This window comes from Scyliorhinus canicula, chromosome 27 (assembly GCF_902713615.1).
Source record: "Scyliorhinus canicula chromosome 27, sScyCan1.1, whole genome shotgun sequence".
NCBI classification, from domain to species: Eukaryota; Metazoa; Chordata; class Chondrichthyes; order Carcharhiniformes; family Scyliorhinidae; genus Scyliorhinus; species Scyliorhinus canicula.
The window spans coordinates 14,217,670-14,223,669 of record NC_052172.1 but is presented as its reverse complement, the minus strand read 5'-3'; positions in this window follow the sequence as shown (position 1 = coordinate 14,223,669).

Sequence of the window (6,000 nt, the reverse complement as noted above, 5' to 3'; positions counted from 1 at the left end):
GGACCCAAAATCACGCCCCTCCACTGAGGAGAGAGTGAGTGAGCGAGCACTTACCCCTGCCCCGGGTTTCCCCGCCAGCCCCCTCATTGCGCCAGGGTCTGAGGTTCAATTCCAGCCTCGGGTCACTGTCTGTGCGGAGTCTGCACGTCCTCCCCGTGTCTGCGTGGGTTTCCTCCGGGCGCTCCGGTTTCCTCCCACAGTCCAAAGACGTGCGGGTTAGGTGGGGTTACAGGGTTAGGGTGGGGGACTGGGTTTTGGTAGAGGCCCCTTTCAGAGAGTCGGCGCACACTCGATGGGCCGAATGGCCTTCTTCTGCACTCTGGGGATTCTTTGGGCACGGTGGGTTGAACTGAGAAACTCTGAACATTTCGGAGCCAATCAGCATTGCTTTCCGCTAGGCCGGCGTTGAGAAACGTGACGCTGGTGGCCAGAGGCTCAGACAGTTGTGTTGGGGCCAAGTCAAGGGAGCTGATTGAGAGGTAGAGCCGGCCACTGAGGAACACAGGAGCAGCAAAAGGCCATTCAGCCCCTCGAGCCTGCTCCTCCATTCGATCAGACTAGCTCAGCACCTGCATCTACCCACCTCGATTCCCGAACCGTTAATACCGTCCACCTTGCAAGGATCTTTCCCAGCTCTGTCAAAAGGCCATTGATCTGAAACATTAACTCTGCTTCTCTCTCCCCAGATGCTGACAGACCGACTGAGCATTCCCGACATGTCCTGATTATATTTCAGACTTCCGGCATCTGCAGAATTTTGCTTTCCGGGAAAATCTATCGATTTGAATCAGGCCTCCCCCTCCCCATCCCCCCCGCCCTCCATAACACCCCCCCTCCCGCCTTAACACCCCCCCCCCCCTTCCCTCCTTAGCCCACTCGCCCGCTGTTTGCAGGAGGAAATTTCAGGGACACGATTCAGCGAATTAGAGTTAAAATCTGCTGAATGGCGCATTTAGTGCGATATTTCACTGCGGAAGACCCCCGCTATTCGAAAGCACTTTGCCGTCTTGTTTGGCCTCGCCGAGGATTGCCTATTGTGGCCCCCACTTTACTTCGCCCAACTTACCTCATCCAGGGCCCCCCTCCCCCCCCCCTTCAATGGATCAGGCCCCCTGGGCCCAGCTCCAGGCACGGGCAACCCAGCACTGCCAGTGTGCCTGAAGTGGCACTGCCGTGATGCCAAGGTGCCACCCTGTCCAGTCCTCGACCACGCAGGGCCTCAACTCGCCAGTGAGCCAACCCCCCCTCGCCCGCCCGCCCCCCCCCCCACGTAAACCAGTGCCAGACGAAGCCCAGTTGAGGCCTGTGAATCCCCAGCCACGGGTGAATTGTGCGAACGCACATTTAAATGAGCCTAACCACTCTTTTAAATATACCCGCTTGGATCTCGCTCAGGGAGAGGGAGATCCAGATCGCTGCGCGCACCGCGATTCTGCCGAATCGCCCGAGGCATTTCAAGCGTCGCGAATCTCGTGCGATTCAACAACCTCGGCCCCACACCATGTCCGTGCATGAAGGTTTCCACTGCCCTGTCGCTGTGTAAAAAGTCTGTCCTGACAATTCAGTCCCTTGAAAGGCCTAATTTCTAGTTGAAAGCCCCTTTCCAGGGGCTGGTTTAGCACAGGGCTAAATCGCTGGCTTTGAAAGCAGACCAAGGCAGGCCAGCAGCGCGGTTCAATTCCCGTACCAGCCTCCCCGAACAGGCGCCGGAATGTGGTGACTAGGGGCTTTCCACAGTAACTTCATTTGAAGTCTACTTGTGACAATAAGCGATTTTCATTTAGGGGCTGTTTAGCACAGGGCTAAATCGCTGGCTTTGAAAGCAGACCAAGCAGGCCAGTAGCACGCTTCGATTCCTGTAACAGCCTCCCCGAACAGGCGCCGGAATGTGGCGACTAGGGGCTTTTCACAGTAACTTCACTTGAAGACTACTCGTGACAATAAGCGATTTTCATTTTTCATTTCTTTTACAGGCGAGGTGACGCATGGACCCCAAAGAACAAATGCGGCGTTACAGCACGGCCCTCCCAACAGGCTGTCTGTTGGCTTTTATGTTTCCCCGTCACGATTTTCCCCCTTCCTTGACTCCAGGGATATCGAAAGGGCTGCTCCGAGATCCCGCGACCTCGCGGACGGGTTCATTCCAAATCAGAAAATTGACGTCCGTCAGCACTGGCGCCGTCACATCGACTCGTTGACACAGAAGTTCGCAACTCTTGGGCCGTGGACGTTGGCAGACTATTTGACTGTGATGGCATCACAAGCGAATACCAGGAATTGGCGGGTTTTCTTCTGAGGACAACGCTTTAGCCAGAAGGGAAAGGCTCCTCAGGAGTGTTTTAAAGAAGGAATGAAAGGTTTGGAGATGAAAGGAGGGAGAAAATACCGAAGTGAAAATGAAAGAAAGAACTTGCGATATATATTGTCTGTACACCGGCTGCAGTAATATTTAAAAAAAATATCCTGGTTTAACATACAAGCCGGTGGTGTGTCGTAAAAGTGGGATAATCATTCATTCCAGCCATGTACGGGCTGGTTTAGCACAGTGGGAAAAACAGCTAGCTTGCAATGCAGAACAATGCCAGCTGCGGGGTTCAATTCCCATACCAGCCTCCCCGAACAGGCGCCGGAATGCGGCGACTTGGGGCTTTTCACAGTAACTTCATTTGAAGCCTACTTGTGACAATAAGCGATTATTATTATTATTATTATGTACTTGTTTACAAAGAGAGGCCTAAGTAACGTTGTCATGAAGGCTGGAGATTCCCCGGAGAGTAGATCAATTGCGATATGTTTAGATTTAGTAAGCAGGTCATGGGATCTGAATGGGATAAAGATGATGTAATTAATGGGAGGAGCCAGGTCTGTCTGTAGTTTTACAGTTTGATGTGGGTTTGCCGGCCTGCGAGGGGTTTTAAAGCTGAGCAGCAATTTTTGCCAGATGCTGTCAAGTTGAGCAGCAGTCTGACAAAGACAGAAGGATCGGCAGGCTGTTTCCTGAAAGGGTCTCTCTTTCTTCAAGCAGCCTTTCCGAGAAATTTCTATACAAGTGTCCAGCAAGTAACCCTGTGTTTTCTAACTTTATTTATAAGTGGCTTTTGACCAGTAATGGGCTTTGCTTGATTGGAGATAGAGAAGGTATAAATTAGAAGCTAAAGTGTTTCCTTTTATGTTAAGAATTGTTGAACCATTAATTGAAAGGCTATTTTCTGTGGAATTAACGTATTTAATCCGCTAAAGTTGGTTTTAATAAAAAAGATTCCTATTGGTCAGAGACATCACTCCTGGAGTGAAGTTTCCTTTCCTCACAGTTTTCCAAATTTAAACAAAATGTTTGGTATTCGTGTCCGTTATTCTAACAAATGTTGGGGTCTGGTCCGGGATTGTAGCACTTTCATATATCGCCTGTTGCAACTTCAGGACATCATAACACACTTTACAACCCGTACTGTTGAAATGTCGCCTGCTACAACGTAGGCCTCAATTTACTCATCGCAAACCCCAACGAACAGCCTCATGATAATGACCAGATCATCTGTTCTTTCATGGTGTTGATTGAGGGATAATTATTTACCGGGACGAACCTTTCTACAAAATAGTGGCCATGGGATCTTTCACACTCACTTGTGAGACCAGGACGGATGGGTGAGTTTTAAAATCGAGCTGTTAGCACTGAAGGTCAGCGAGCACAGCGGTGATCGGGGACATATGAATATCCATACGGATGCAGCCATCTAAGATGGCCACCTGCAAAGGACCATGGGAATTATGGTCAACCCAGGACTCAGATACAGAGTCTATGTGTATCGGAAACACAGGTAACCAGGCCTGATCGAAACCCCCACTCGTTTGCATTCTAATGGCCCATTTTCCCAGGATAATAAAACTCCAATCAAGAAACCAGAACAGCCACAGACTGATCGGTGCCACTCCCTTCACTCAGAAAGCCCAACAGCCAAGGTCAATGACCGCTAAGGACCCGCACAGCTACCAAGGCACCCGACCCTTTATTGGCTGAAATCGAATGCAGTAATCAGAGCCCTGTCGAACTATATTCCACACTCCCTCATTACTGACCCTCTGACAGTGCAGCACTCGCTCAGTACTGACCCTCTGACAGTGCAGCACTCCCTCAGTACTGACCCTCTGACAGTGCAGCACTCCCTCAATACTGACCCTCTGACAGTGCGGCAATCTCTCAGTACTGACCCTCTGACAGTGCTGCACTCTTGCACTACTGACCCTCTGACAGTGCGGCACTCCCTCAGTACTGACCCTCTGACAGTGCAGCACTCGCTCAGTACTGACCCTCTGACAGTGCGGCACTCCCTCATTACTGACCCTCTGACAGTGCAGCACTCCCTCAATACTGACCCTCTGACAGTGCTGCACTCTTGCACTACTGACCCTCTGACAGTGCAGCACTCCCTCAGTACTGACCCTCTGACAGTGCGGCACTCCCTCAGCACTGACCCTCTGACAGTGCGGCACTCCCTCAGTACTGACCTTCTGACAGTGCGGCAATCTCTCAGTACTGACCCTCTGACAGTGCTGCACTCTTGCACTACTGACCCTCTGACAGTGCGGCACTCCCTCAGTACTGACCCTCTGACAGTGCAGCACTCGCTCAGTACTGACCCTCTGACAGTGCGGCACTCCCTCATTACTGACCCTCTGACAGTGCAGCACTCCCTCAATACTGACCCTCTGACAGTGCTGCACTCTTGCACTACTGACCCTCTGACAGTGCAGCACTCCCTCAGTACTGACCCTCTGACAGTGCGGCACTCCCTCAGCACTGACCCTATGACAGTGCGGCACTCCCTCAGTACTGACCTTCTGACAGTGCGGCACTCCCTCAGTACTGACCCTCTGACAGTGCGGCACTCCCTCAGTACTGACCCTCTGACAGTGCAGCACTCCCTCAGTACTGACCCTCTGACAGTGCAGCACTCCCTCAGTACTGACCCTCTGACAGTGCAGCACTCCCTCAGTACTGACCCTCTGACAGTGCGGCACTCCCTCAGCACTGACCCTCTGACAGTGCGGCACTCCCTCAGTACTGACCCTCTGACAGTGCAGCACTCCCTCAGTACTGACCCTCTGACAGTGCAGCACTCCCTCAGTACTGACCCTCTGACAGTGCAGCGCTCTGTCAGTACTGACCCTCTGACAGTGCGGCACTCCCTCAGTACTGACCCTCTGACAGTGTGGCACTCCCTCAGTACTGACCCTCTGACAGTGCAGTGCTCTGTCAGTACTGACCCTCTGACAGTGCGGCACTCCCTCAGTACTGACCCTCTGACAGTGTGGCACTCCCTCAGTACTGACCCTCTGACAGTGCAGTGCTCTGTCAGTACTGACCCTCTGACAGTGCGGCACTCCCTCAGTACTGACCCTCTGACAGTGCAGCACTCCTGCACTACTGACCCTCTGACAGTGCGGCACTCCCTCAGTACTGACCCTCTGACAGTGCGGCACTCCCTCAGTACTGACCCTCTGACAGTGCGGCACTCCCTCAGTACTGACCCTCTGACAGTGCAGCACTCCCTCAGTACTGACCCTCTGACAGTGCGGCACTCGCTCAGTACTGACCCTCTGACAGTGCAGCACTCCCTCAGTACTGACCCTCTGACAGTGCGGCACTCCCTCAGTACTAACCCTCTGACAGTGCGGCACTCCGCCAGTACTGACCCTCTGACAGTGCGGCACTCCCTCAGTACTGACCCTCTGACAGTGCGGCACTCCCTCAGTACTGACCCTCTGACAGTGCGGCACTCCCTCAGTACTGACCCTCTGACAGTGCAGCACTCCCTCAGCACTGACCCTCTGACAGTGCAGCGCTCCCTCAGTACTGACCCTCTGACAGTGCAGCACTCCCTCAGTACTGACCCTCTGACAGTGCAGCACTCCCTCAGTACTGACCCTCTGACAGTGCGGCACTCCCTCAGTACTGACCCTCTGACAGTGCAGCACTCCCTCAGTACTGACCCTCTGACA